The following is a 14,529-nucleotide window of genomic DNA, read 5'->3' as shown; positions in this document are numbered from 1 at the left end:
CTAAATGTGATCAATTAGACTATTTCCCAAAAAAAGGAGGGAAGGTTTTTTCAGTTCACCCAATAGGAGTTTTAATACTGATGAGCTATCCTCAGCATAGGTCATCAATATCAGATCAGCGGGGGGCCCGACACCCCTGCCGATTAGCTGCATGAGGATTGTTTACCTGCTTGACGTCAATATCGCAGCAGTGATCAGTGTAATTACAAGAAGCCGTCCATTCATATCTATGGGCAGCTCTGTAGTATACACATGAATGGAACGAGACGTCCCATAGAAGAGAATGGACGGCTTCTTGTAACACTGATCACCGCTGCGATATTGACGGCGAGCAGGTAAACAATGAATTACTAAAAAATGTCTGTAGTGAAATATACATCCGAGTTCCTGTGTGACGCACCACTAGACACTAAGATTTGCTTCCCGTTCTCTAGCTCCTACTAATGCTTCCAGAAGGTCTCTGTGGATCAAGCAGTGGTCTGGTCATCTTTTGTCAAAATATCATTTAAGTAACCTTCCCTTCCAGCCTACGTCATTGTCTCGACCCCAACTGGAGAAGTCCATTGACTGACAGTAAAACAACTCAATTTCAAACACATTCAAGCCCTTCTGGACACAGAGAAGAAGATCACCAAGGTTTCGGAATAGGCAGCAGTTTGGAAGACATAGGAGATTTCAGGATAAAAAGGAAAGATCATACTTCAGAAAGAAGAATAGAAAATCTTCAGAACAATGCCACCATGCCTCAGACCCAAGGGGGAGCAAGATTGAAGAACTTTACTTCAACTTGGCGGCGTACTTCAACAGACGTTTGGGTGACCTCCACAATTCAAAGGGGATACGTTCTAGAATTCACAAAACATCCTCAAGATCCTTTCTTCTTGAATCAAGGCAGAAACCCAGTCATTCACCAACTAATAGGATAATTCATTAAATAAGCTGCTCTGGAACCAGTACCAACAGGTGTCTATTCACAAATTTTCCCAGTCCCGAAGCCCGGAAAAAGATTGGTGGAGATTGGTAATAGATCTTACGAACTTGAACAAGTATATAGTAAAGAAAAAAAATCAGGATGGAGTCTATCCGCTCGGTGATCGCATTGCTGGGAGTAGAGCATTATGTGGCATCAATAGATCTCAAAGATGCATACTTCCATGTTCTAATCTTTCCAAAACATGGGGAATACCTGAGAATAACGCTTAAGTCTTCGCAACTCACATCTACAGTTCACCTATCTACCTTTATGCATATCGTCAGCTCCCAGGGTATTTAAGAAGATAGCAGTGGTATTAACAGCTGCACTACACCTTAAAGGGACATCCTGCACACCGTACCTGGACAATTGACTACTAATAGTTAAATCTCCTGCTCCGCTCCCCCAACATCTGGCGGAAACTATTCAGATATTACAGAATCACACCTTTCTCATCAATTACAAGAAATTCCAGCTTCAACCTGTACAGGGGATAAAGTATTTGGGCTTCATTCTAAACTCCCATCAGATCACCATCAAATTCTCTCCAGAAAAGATTTTGACGAGCAACAAAAAACTCTTCCACTTGATCACTGCTCCCAACGTGTTGTTTAGACAAGCCATGTCAATACATGGTCTGTGACCATTAATAGATGCAGTGCATTGGGCAAGGGCACACTTCAGGAGTCAGGATACTGGTCACATGGGACAAGAACTATCACTCCCTGAACAGGGAACAGTTCATACTTCCCTGGTCAACGTGTCAGGATCTCAGATGATGGACGTCAAGCAATCTCCTTCAAAAAGGCAAAGATCTGAAACCCCCATCCCCAGAGACGCCTCAATATGGATGCATCTTCCTGGGGCTGGGGTGCTCATGTCGACAATCTGTGGATACAGAAGAAATGGAATGCATGGGAATCCAGAAGGTCCTCCAACTGGAGGCACCCTGCAGCGTTTTGCTGTCCTCTTGACGAAACTGAGCCAAACGGATCTGTCCTGGCACACAATGTAAGTCAATGGGGATGGATCAGTTTTCTCTGACACAATCTGGCACAGTAGAAAGCGGATCCGTCTCCTATTGACTTTCAAAGGAGTTCACAACGTCATGATCCGTCTTGGCTATGTTACAGATGATACAAACGGATGGATGCGGTTGTATTATTGTAACGGATCAATTTTTGCAGATCCAAGACGGATCCACCCAAAACGCGAGTGTGAAAGTAGCCTTACAGCGATCAATGCACAGCTGCAGGGGAAATTTTCCAAGAATCCTTTACTCCAAACATTTTTAAAGGCTCTGAAGAATATTAATCTTTTCATTCACTAGTTCCATCTTGGGATCTATCTATGGTCTTATCGGTCATGTGTAAACCACCGTTTGAGCCGTTGCAGGATGCTTCTATTAAACATCTATCTATTAAATCACCGTTTGTGGTGGCGATCACATCAGCGAGACACATTTTCTTGGAGAGAACCGTACCTGAGAGACTTAAGGGACTGCCGAGTCCTACGCACCATGCCAGGGTTTCTTCCAAAGGTTGCCTCAACAGCCAGTATTACCCTGGAAATGTCCTTACTACTTCTTCAGCCGAATACACAAGATCAAAGTCATTGCTGGATGTCAGGAGAGTCGTAATATTCCATCTACAAACCGCCTCACCTTTCAGGAGATCAGAAAACCTATTCCTGCAATTTCAAGGTCTTTACAAGAGCAAGAAGGCCAGCAGAGTGACTCTGACAAGATGGATTAAACAAACCATAGAGATTGCCTCTCGCTATCAGGATTACAATGTCCCTTGTGACTGAATGCTCATTCGACAAGATCGATAGCATCTTCCTGGGCAGAATTGGCACAAGTTCTGTTAGATCAAATCTATAAGGCTGCGACCTGTTCCTCGTCATCTACCTTCATGAGGCATTACCGGCTAGACATGCGAGCAGCAGAAGGGATGACGTTTGATGAGCTCCCTCCATTGAGTACTGCTTTCTAGTCCCTTTGGTGTGTGCAGCCTACGGACTCCAGGAAACCAGAATGTTGGTGAGTAAATGTTCATTTTATAGACATCTGTAGGATGTAGTGGAATAGACAGAGTGAGGTCATCAATCAGAACCTGTAATAAAGGTCTCCAACACCTTGTTGGGTCCATTACACTAAGAATTCAGGATGTTCTAAGGGGAACGAGGGTCCTATCAAAAATTAAGAAGGTGGAGCTAATGAAGTGTCCTGTGAGTGCAGAGAATCATCACTGAGACGTCTGTGTCTGTACAATAATCACATGTGACATCGGAGCTTCCTGATAATCATGGAGCTGATGACTGGAGTCCACCGACAGGAAGCCAAAAACACAAACACAACCTTTAACCTTCTAATCAGTGATGGCCAGTTCGCAGTGTTCGCCGACGAACACATGCGATCTGCCATCTTCACTCCAAGTCCGACGAGGCAGAGGTAAGTCCTTACCTGTGCCTGCACTGCGAGCCGCTCTGAAACACATGTGGTCACCGGGATCAGGCAGTTCCGAGAACAGCCCGATTAAGGCTGTTCTCGGAACTGCCTGCTCCCGGTGACTGCATGTGTTTCAGACCAGCTCGTGGCGCAGGCACAGGTAAGGACCAATCGTTCTTTTTGTATTTTCACATTCCAAGACCCTCAACTTTTTTCTGTCCATGTGGCTGTATGAGGGGCTGCATGTAATGTGCGGTACACACAGCGTTAACTTTATTCTATGGGTCTGTATGAATGTCCCGATATGGAACCGGTAGAATATTTGTCATCTTTTATACAATAAAAACATATCTCATTAAAAAAATATATATTTTTGTGTTGTGGCATTCCAAAACATTCTTCATTTTGGTGTATGTCATTTATTAACTAATTTGGATTTTTCAGATTATGAATTGATAATTATAAATAAATCTGGCATTTTAAAAAATTTTTACACAATTCGTCCTCGTCCAGTTTTAATAATTATCGTTATTCTATGAGTGGTTATGATTGCGCCAGGATCAAATATGTATAAAACAAAAATATAAAAAGGGATTTCTTTTTTTTGCCTCCTACAGCTGGGATCTTCAATGGCCTGTATAATACTTCAAATGACGTAGGTCTCCACAGCATTGTGGCCCCTGACACTAATGGCAGGCCTGGGGGTCTGTTAGGCCCCCGGAGCCATTGTCCTGGACACTGCGATCACATCGTGGGCTGCTGATGGCCAGAGAGAGGAAAGGTGAAACTAGTCAAGTGGTACTTAGATAAGAGAATATCCTGTGAACATAATAAATAGCGGATCTGTCCCCTGTATCTGCTGTGGAGATTTTATGTTAGCGGATGTTATGTATCCGTCGCACACAGTATTATTTATGTCACATAATATAGGAGCACCAGGACACATTATCCCAAAATAATGTCTAACCCTTTCCTGCACAATGAGATACATGTATCCATCATGATAACACAGACACAAAAGCAGCGCTATCATAGTCCCCAATGAGTGTGCGAATATGACTGACCACCATGTCCTGCAGGATCAGCCGGGATCAGAGAAGAATCTGATCAGAGATCACCGTCAGCTGGATAAGGGGAACACTTCATGATGGGATAGGGACATCTCCAATAAAAGAGCAGCCAGTGATCAGATTCTCCTCCTGTCCTGAAGGCACCAAGGACAGAATCTGAAGTCACTTTCCCCATTCATGATTCCATACCTGTGGTGACATCTCCTAGAATGTCCTCCTCCACCTCACTCTTACACGGGGAATCGCCCATCATCCGCTCTTCTTCATCCTCCACTTTAATATCAGTCAGATCTTCCCCCTGATTTGTCATCTGTAACAATTCAGTACAATACAGCAGACGGGTGGGAAATCTAACAGATCCACAGAAGAGACCCCCACAATCTATGACCCCTCTATGACTGCAGGACCCCCCTATATAGATGTGTATAGGGCTCAGCTCCATCTACCTGAGGGTTCTCTTGGAGCTTCTCCTCTGGACAGTCCTGGGAATACAGAGGACGGGGACATCTCTCTGGTGGATTTCTCCTCCTGGATTCATCTGTGGAGACACAAGGACACAGTCACTGAACACATGGCCTCCTGTAGATCGGTCTATAGATCAGACTCTTCTCTCAGCTCCTTCACTTCTAGGTTTAGTGATCAATGTTCTGCTCCTCACCACTTGTGCCATCAGGGAGTGCGATATATTATTACTAGCAGAAGGACGCGGCTTCGCACGGGTATATTTCATCTATTTCATTTAATGTTTGTGTGTGTCGTTAAAAGACATCGACAGTATCCACTATAACCGTGACATCTACAGCACCCCGCCCCCATTAACAGTGACCTCCACAGTGGCCTCCCAATTAACAGTGACCTCCACAGCGGCAGCCCCTTTATTAGTGACCTCCACAGTATCCCGTCTCGTTAAGTGATTTCCACAATAACCCGCCCCTTAACAGTGACCTCTACAACACCTCGCCCCTTAACACTGACCTCATAGTGGACCGTCCCCTTAACTGTGATCTCCACAGCAGGATCTCCACAGCAGCCTGCCCCTAGGGTGGCTAGAGGTCCGGTTTTCGGCTGGACAGTCCGGCTTTCAGACTCCCTGTCCTCCGACTGGCGCAGGGCCTGGATGGATACAGGGATGCCGTCTTCACTCACCACGCAAGTGCACTATGCTGAATGCTAGTGCGCATGCACAGGATTGCCGGCCGCTCTCTATGTGAAGCCTGTACTGACTCCTGCACAGCGCGAAGTAAGAGCTGTGCAGGAGTGACAGCATAGAGATCAGCCACAGTGGCTGATTGCTATGCTGTGGATCTCACTGGGGGCACTGACTGGCACTTTGGGGCAATGAGGATGGCACTTGGAGGCACTGGATTTCACTGAGGCACTGTGGATAGAACATTGGGCACTGTGGATAGAACATGGGGCACTGTGGATGGCACATGAGGGCACTGGATGTCACTAGGGAAATGTGGATGGCACATTAGGGCAATGTGGATGACACATGGGGGCAATGGATGGCACAATGGGGGAACTGGATGGCAAACAAGGGAGCAATCGATGGCACAATGGGAACACTGGATGGCACAGGGGAGCAATGCATGGCAAACAGGGGCACTGGATGGCAAACAAGGGGGCACTGGATGGCATAATGGGGGAACTGGATGGCACAAGGGGGGCAATGGATGGCATAGTGAGGGCACTGTATGATACTAGGGGGCACTGGATGGCAAACAAGGGGGCACTGGATGTAACAAGGGGTAATGGATGGTACAATGGGGGAACTGGATGGCACAAGGGGGTAATGGATGGCCTAGTGAGGGCACTGTATGGTACTAGGGGGCACTGGATGGCACAAGGGGGCACTGGCTGACAAATAGGGGGCATTAGATGGCACTGTTATGGGGACACTGTGGATGTCACTGTTATGGAGTGTCACGCCCTGCCCTGTGGGTGTTCTGAGGAGATCTGTCAGAGTTGCTGCACGTGACTCGATCTGACAGTTTGTTTTGTTGTGGGTTTGAACTGAATCCCACCTCCTCCCAGGTGTTGTTCTTTAGGCTATTTATTCCTCCCTCTCCCTATAGCCTTTGCAGGTTATAGTTCTGCCTTGTGTGAGCTCTGAAAGTTTGGTGGATCGTCTTCTCCAACACATCTCTAGTAAAGTCCTTTTCCGTTTTTCCTTCTGTGTCTGTTTTTACTAGGCCTCTAGGGTGATGCTAGCTCCTTCGGTTGTTGAAGGAGCTGGGTTTCTCTTTCCCTCTTCCCTACAGCTGAGGGTTTGGTTCAGTGTGTTATAGTCCTAGGTACGTGGGCATCTGCATATCTACCATCAAGATATGCACATGGGCATAGCAGTTTAGGGAAAGTGTTTTAGGGATTGCTAGGAAGTGACCACTTTGTTCCCTAGCATTTGGGGCCTAGTCAGTTGTTTTGTTTGCTTTGCCATGTTCCGTTTCCTTCCCTTATCTTACCTACCGTGACATTATAACCCGCCGTACTGTCATTTTTTCCCTTGCTGTTTGCAAAATGGAAACTATTGATGCTTTGATCGCATTCAGGGATTGTCTTTGGAGGTAGCTGACCTCCGCAATTCGGTTGCACCGTGTCAGAGTACTTTGGCGTCTGGCGCCGCCGGGGGAAACTAGGTCTGCCTGGAACCTAAGGTCGCTCTCCCTGATAGGTTTTCCAGGGGAAGTGATAACTTTGTTCGGTTCAGGGAGTCCTGTAAATTGTATTTTCATCTGATTTCATCTGGAGACGAAAACCAAAGAATAGGGATTATTATTTCTCTGCTAAAAGGTGACGCTCAGTCTTGGGCTTTTTCTCTGCCGACCATTTCACAGTCCCTCCGGTCGGGGGATGAATTTTTCGGAGCCCTGGGCCTGATTTATGATGACCCAGAATGGGTCTCTATGGCTGAATGTAAGTTGCGCAGCTTGTGCCAGGGAGAACGTACTGCTGAGTCGTATTGTGCTGAATTTTGGGCGACTGACTCGGAATCGAATGATCCTGCACTCCGTAGTCAGTTGTGTCAGGGGCTATCTGAGAGATGCCCTTGCATTTCATGAAAAACCTGATTCTTTGGAGGCGGCCATGTCTTTGGCCATACGGATTAATAGACTTCTTAGGGAGAGGTGCAAGGTTCCCCTCGGACAGGGGGTGCTGTCTGGTGGGGAATCAGTCCCTCCGGGTACTATGACACTTGAATTAGGGGCTGGAGAGGAGCCTATGCAATTGGTTCAGGTTACTTCTTGCTCTGGTAATAGGAATTTTAGGAAGCTGAATAGACTGTGTTACTTCTGTGGTAAAGAAGGTCATTTCGTTAATGTGTGCCCTTTTATTAAACCTCGAAGTGGTAATGAAAAACAAATAGGGGATTCCTTCAAAGGAAAAAAAAAACTTCCTTACTCTCGGTAGTGTGAATGCGGAGTCAGAGCAGGCATATTCGTATCCTACCTGCAGTACACGATTCCTCCTGCCTGCCATGGTGGCGCTAGACTCTGGAAATTTTGAGTTAAAGGTATTTGTTGACAGTGACGAAGGGGTTAATCTTATTGATTTTCAATTTCTTCAGAGTCATGGTTTTAAAACTAGCGCATTAAGCAAAGAGATACCAGTGTTTGCTATAGATTCCGCCCCCCTCTCGCAAAGATGTCTAACTAATATTGTTCAGGATATTCATTTGAGGGTGGGTGGTTCTCATGTTGAGTTCATTTCTTGCTTTGTTATGAAAGGTTTACCTGCACCGATGGTTCTGGGTTTACCATGGTTGATAAAACATAACCCTACCATTGACTGGCAAACAAGACAAATCAGTAATTGGAGTGAATTTTGTATGAACAACTGTCTTAGTGCCTCTATTTCGGGGGTGTCCACTAAGGTGTTGCCTCAGTTTCTTTCCGATTTTTCGTACACATTCTTGGAGGGTGGAGCTCAGGAGTTGCCCCCTCACCGAGAGTATGATTGTCCGGTCAATCTTATCCCCGGAGCAAAATTGCCCAAATCTCGGTTATATAATCTTTCTCAACCCGAATGAGTAGCTATGCGGGAGTATATTGCTGAGAGTTTGGCAAAGGGACATATTAGACCATCTAAGTCTCCTATGGCCGCTGGCTTCTTTTTCGTAAAGAAGGATTGATCCCTTAGACCGTGCCTAGATTTCTGGGAACTGAATCTCATTACTGTCCGTGATCCTTATCCCCTTCCCTTGATTCCGGATCTATTTGATCAGATTGTTGGTGCCAAGGTGTTTTCTGAGTTGGATTTAAGAGGAGCTTATAATCTGATCACAATCAGGGAAGGAGATGAATGGAAAACAGCCTTCAATACCCCCGAGGGTCACTTCGAAAACCTCGTCATGCCCTTTGGTTTAACTAATGCTCCAGCAGTCTTTCAGCGCTTTATCAATGACATTTTTCATCATTTGGTGGGGAGGTTCGTTGTTATTTACCTCGATGACATACTAATTTACTCACCCGATATGAAGACTCATCAGGATCATTTCAGACAAGTATTATTGATCCTTCGGGAGAATAAATTGTATGCCAAGTTGGAAAAATGTGTGTTTGCGGTTCAGGAGCTGCCGTTTTTGGGGTACTTGCTTTCTGCCTCTAGTTTTCGTATAGATCCCGAAAAGGTCCGTGTGGTACTGGAATGGGACCGGCCGGAGAATCAGAAAGCCCTGATGCGGTTTTTAGGATTTACTAATTACTACAGAAAATTCATCCTGAATTATTCCACCATTGTCAAACCTTTGACAGATATGACTAGGAAGGGCGCTGACTTCTCTGTCTGGTATTACAGGCTTTTCGTGCTATTAAGAAATGTTTTGCTTCTGCTCCCATTCTGATGCAACCTGATGTGTCTCAACCCTTCATTGTGGAGGTTGACGCGTCAGAAGTGGGAGTCGGAGCAGTCTTGTCGCAGGGTCCCTTCTCCTAGCAAATGGCGCCCCTGTGCTTTTTTCTCCAAGAAACTCTCGGCCGCCGAAAGAAATTATGATGTTGGGAATAGAGAGTTGTTGGCCATCAAATTGGCCTTTGAAGAGTGGCGTCATTGGCTAGAAGGGGCTACTCATCCAATTACGGTATTTACTGACCATAAGAATCTGGCCTACCTGCAATCTGCAACGCGTTTAAATCCTAGGCAGGCTAGATGGTCATTGTTTTTTACCAGGTGCAATTTTGTGGTAACCTATCGCCCTGGGATTAAAAACGTCAAAACGGATGCGTTGTCACGTAGCTTTCTAGGGGGAGGGGGGATTCGGAGGATCCCGCTCCAATTTTGGCTGATGGGGTGGTGGTTTCCGCTCTTTACCCCGAGCTGGAGACGGAAGTGTTGGGGGCTCAAGAGGAGGCACCTGATTCTTGTCCTCCAGGCAAGTTGTTTGTTCCTTCTGAACTGCGATACAAGGTGTTCAAGGAACATCACGATACTGTCCTTGCGGGACATCCTGGAAGTAGATCCACTGTAGATCTTATTTCCCGGAGATTCTGGTGGCCAGGGTTGCGTAAAAGTGTTGAGGGTTATGTAGCAGCTTGTGAGACCTGTGCACGAGCGAAAGTGGCTCACACTCGGCCATCAGGATCTCTTCTTCCTTTTCCATCCCATCTCGTCCTTGGACGAATTTGTCCATGGACTTCATTACTGATTTGCTGAGTTCCTCTGGGAAAACTTTTTGGTGGTAAAGGACCGCTTCAGCAAGATGGCTCATTTTGTACCATTATCAGGTTTGCCCAATGCGAAAACTCTCGCACAGATTTTTATTGATAACATTGTGAAATTACACGGCATTCCCTCTGATGTGGTGTCTGATAGGGGGACGCAATTTGTTTCCAGGTTTTGTTCTCGTCTGGGTATTCAGTTGTCTTTCTCTTTGGCTTTTCATCCTCAGTCGAATGGTTAAACTGAGCGCACTAACCAAAACCTGGAGACCTATTTGAGGTGTTTTGTCGCCGAGAATCAGGATTAGTGGTCCTCGTTCTTGTCTTTAGCTGGGTTTGCCTTGAATAAGCGTAGGCAGGAGTCAACTGATAAGTCACCATTTTTTGCCGCATATGGTTTTCACCCTCAGTTTAGTACTTTTTCTGGGACCGAATCTTCTGGGATACCAGAAGAGGAGAGATTCTCTTCCTCTTTGTCATCTATCTGGCGGAAGATTCAAGTTAATTTGGAAAAAATGGGTGAAAGATATAAACGGATGGCTGACAAGAGACGTATGACTGGTCCGGACCTGTGTGTGGGTGATTTGGTGTGGTTGTCCACTTAAAACATTAAGCTGAAGGTACCCTCTTGGAAATTGGGTCCAAGATTTATTGGCCCTTACAAAATCTCAGCCATAGTCAATCCGGTGGCATTTCGTCTGGAATTTCCGCAGGCCTGGAAGATCCATAATGTGTTTCACAGGTTCTTGTTGAAGAAATATGTGGAACCTGTGGAACCATGTCCTTTGCCTCCTCCTCCTGTTTTGGTTGATGGTAATCTGGAGTTTCAGATCTCTTGAATTCTCAACTCACGTGTTCTTCTGGGTTCCCTTCAGTACCTGATTCATTGTAGGGGATACGGTCCCGATGAAAGATTGTAGGTTCCGGATACTGATGTTAATGCTAGCTGCCTTATCAATGCCTTTCACAGGGCACACCCGGATAAAGTTGGACCTGGGTGTCCGGAGGTCACCCATAGAGGGGGGGGGGGGGGTACTGTCACGCCCTGCCTTGTGGGTGTCCTGAGGAGATCTGTCAGAGTTGCTGCACGTGACTCGATCTGACAGTTTGTTTTGTTGTGGGTTTGAACTGAATCCCACCTCCTCCCAGGTGTTGTTATTTAGGTAATTGGTGAGGCTATTTATTCCTCCCTCTCCCTATAGCCTTTGCGGGTTATAGTTCTGCCTTGTGTGAGCTTTGGAAGTTTGGTGGATAGTCTTCTCCAACACATCTCTAGATAAGCCCTTTTCCCTTTTTTCCTTCTGTGTCTGTTTTTACTAAGCCTCTAGGGTGACGCTAGCTCCTTCGGTTGTTGAAGGAGCTGGGTGTCTCTTTCCCTCTTCCCTATAGCTGAGGGTTTGGTTCAGTGCGTCATAGTCTTAGGTACGTGGGCATGTGCATATCTACCATCAAGATATGCACATGGGCATAGCAGCTTAGGGAAAGTGTTTTAGTGATTGCTAGGAGATTACCCCTTTGTTCCTTAGCATTTGGGGCCTAGTCAGTTGTTTTGTTTGCCTTGTCATGTTCTGTTTCCTTCCCTTATCTTACCTACTGTGACATGGAGGCACTGTGAATGTCACTGTTATGGGGGCGCTGTGGATGTCACTGTTATGGGGGCGCTGTGGATGTCACTGTTATGGGGGCGCTGTGGATGTCACTGTTATGGGGGCGCTGTGGATGTCACTGTTATGGGGGCGCTGTGGATGTCACTGTTATGGGGGCGCTGTGGATGTCACTGTTATGGGGGCGCTGTGGATGTCACTGTTATGGGGGCGCTGTGGATGTCACTGTTATGGGGGCGCTGTGGATGTCACTGTTATGGGGGCGCTGTGGATGTCACTGTTATGGGGGCGCTGTGGATGTCACTGTTATGGGGGCGCTGTGGATGTCACTGTTATGGGGGCGCTGTGGATGTCACTGTTATGGGGGCGCTGTGGATGTCACTGTTATGGGGGCGCTGTGGATGTCACTGTTATGGGGGCGCTGTGGATGTCACTGTTATGGGGGCGCTGTGGATGTCACTGTTATGGGGGCGCTGTGGAAGTCACTGTTATGGGGGCGCTGTGGATGTCACTGTTATGGGGGCGCTGTGGATGTCACTGTTATGGGGGCGCTGTGGATGTCACTGTTATGGGGGCGCTGTGGATGTCACTGTTATGGGGGCCCTGTGGATGTCACTGTTATGGGGGCCCTGTGGATGTCACTGTTATGGGGGCCCTGTGGATATCACTGTTATGGGGGCCCTGTGGATGTCACTGTTATGGGGGCCCTGTGGATGTCACTGTTATGGGGGCCCTGTGGATGTCACTGTTATGGGGGCCCTATGGATGTCACTGTTATGGGGGCCCTGTGGATGTCACTGTTATGGGGGCCCTGTGGATGTCACTGTTATGGGGGCCCTGTGGATGTCACTGTTATGGGGGCCCTGTGGATGTCACTGTTATGGGGGCCCTGTGGATGTCACTGTTATGGGGGCCCTGTGGATGTCACTGTTATGGGGGCCCTGTGGATGTCACTGTTATGGGGGCCCTGTGGATGTCACTGTTATGGGGGCCCTGTGGATGTCACTGTTATGGGGGCCCTGTGGATGCCACTGTTATGGGGGCGCTGTGGAAGTCACTGTTATGGGGGCCCTGTGGATGTCACTGTTATGGGGGCGCTGTGGATGGCACTGTTATGGGGGCACTGTGGATGGCACTGTTATGGGGGCACTGTGGATGGCACTGTTATGGGGGCACTGTGGATGGCACTGTTATGGGGGCACTGTGGATGGCACTGTTATGGGGGCACTGTGGATGGCACTGTTATGGGGGCACTGTGGATGGCACTGTTATGGGGGCACTGTGGATGGCACTGTTATGGGGGCACTGTGGATGGCACTGTTATGGACGCTCAGTATAAGTGATAGGGCTCGTGCACAGAACCGTATCTGTTTTGCGGTCTGCAAGTCGCGGATCTACTAAATAAGGTTACTGTCTGTGTGCGATTCACATTTTTTTGCAGTTCCATTGAGTTCTATGGGTTTTAGATCTGCATTATGAGGACCAGAATAGGACATGTTCTATCTGTCAAAGAACTGACACACGGATGTGGAGAGCACAGGACGTCAGCAGTCTGTCTACAGCCGTGTGTCCAGTAAAGACAGAACATGTCCTATTCTGGTCCTCAAAATGAGGACCTCAAATCCATAGAACTCAATGGGACTGCAAAAAATGTGGATCGCAAAATGGATATGGTTGTGTGCATAAGGGTTTAGCTCAGCAGGCAGGATCATACAAGATAGGCTTAGATACACCACTCAGCACGCTGTGTCATACAAAATGGGATTAAATACACACTTCAGCAGGCTGTGTCATACAAAATGGGATTAGATACACCGCTCAGCAGGCAGTATCATAGAAGATGGGATGAGATACACACTTCAGCAGGCAGTATCATAGAAGATGGGATTAGATACAGATGTGATTGGATACGCTTGCTGATTCCAGCTGATCATCACACTGAGGAGATAGTGAGGGAAGAGCCTGTGGACGGTCAGAGATGGGATTAGATACACAGCTCAGCAGGCTGTATCACACAGGATAGGATTAGATACACATGGGGCAGAGCCTGTGGACGGTCAGTGATGGGATTAGATACATAGCTCAGCAGGCTGTATCACACTGGATAGGATTAGATACACATGGGGCAGAGCCTGTGGACGGTCAGTGATGGGATTAGATACACCGCTCAGCAGGCTGTATCACACTGGATAGGATTAGATACACATGGGGCAGAGCCTGTGGACGGTCAGTGATGGGATTAGATACACCGCTCAGCAGACTGTATCACACTGGATAGGATTAGATACACATGGGGCAGAGCCTGTGGACGGTCAGTGATGGGATTAGATACACCGCTCAGCAGACTGTATCACACATAGGATTAGATTAGGGCTGAAACGATTACTCGATTAAATCGAGTTATTCGACACCAAAAAATCCTCTATGCAAATTTTGTGCATCGAAGATTCTTTTGTGTCATGTGACTACGGAGCGGGAGTGAAGCGCTTGCTATTACTCCCGCTCCGTGGTCTCCCGCTGAGCTTGGAATACTCACCTTTCCAGCAGGGGCCTCCGGACACTCCACAGTACGTCCATGGTCACGCGCTGCACTGACCTCCTGACCTGACGCGCTGTGTGACGTCAGGCGTAGGGCAGCGTGGAACGATGGAGTGTCGGCGGCACCCCTGCTGGAAAGGTAAGTTGGTGAAACCGAGGGGGTGGGGGCGCGACTAAGGCCGGGCGCCCGGAGTGCACAGCATTATAGCAACCAATGACTCTGTGCAATGCGGGTGTC

The 14,529-nt window shown here is 47.4% G+C and overlaps 1 protein-coding gene across 2 annotated transcripts in view; it reads left to right on the top strand.

The window, feature by feature from the left end:
- The window catches only part of LOC120991971 (zinc finger protein OZF-like), a 576,950-nt gene that overhangs the window by 515,055 nt on the left and 47,366 nt on the right, over nucleotides 1–14,529 (top strand). The window lies entirely within an intron of this gene.

Source organism: Bufo bufo, chromosome 2, assembly GCF_905171765.1.
Source record: "Bufo bufo chromosome 2, aBufBuf1.1, whole genome shotgun sequence".
Taxonomy (NCBI): domain Eukaryota; kingdom Metazoa; phylum Chordata; class Amphibia; order Anura; family Bufonidae; genus Bufo; species Bufo bufo.
The sequence above is the reverse complement of the archived record's forward strand: the minus strand, read 5'-3'. Positions and strand labels throughout refer to the sequence as shown.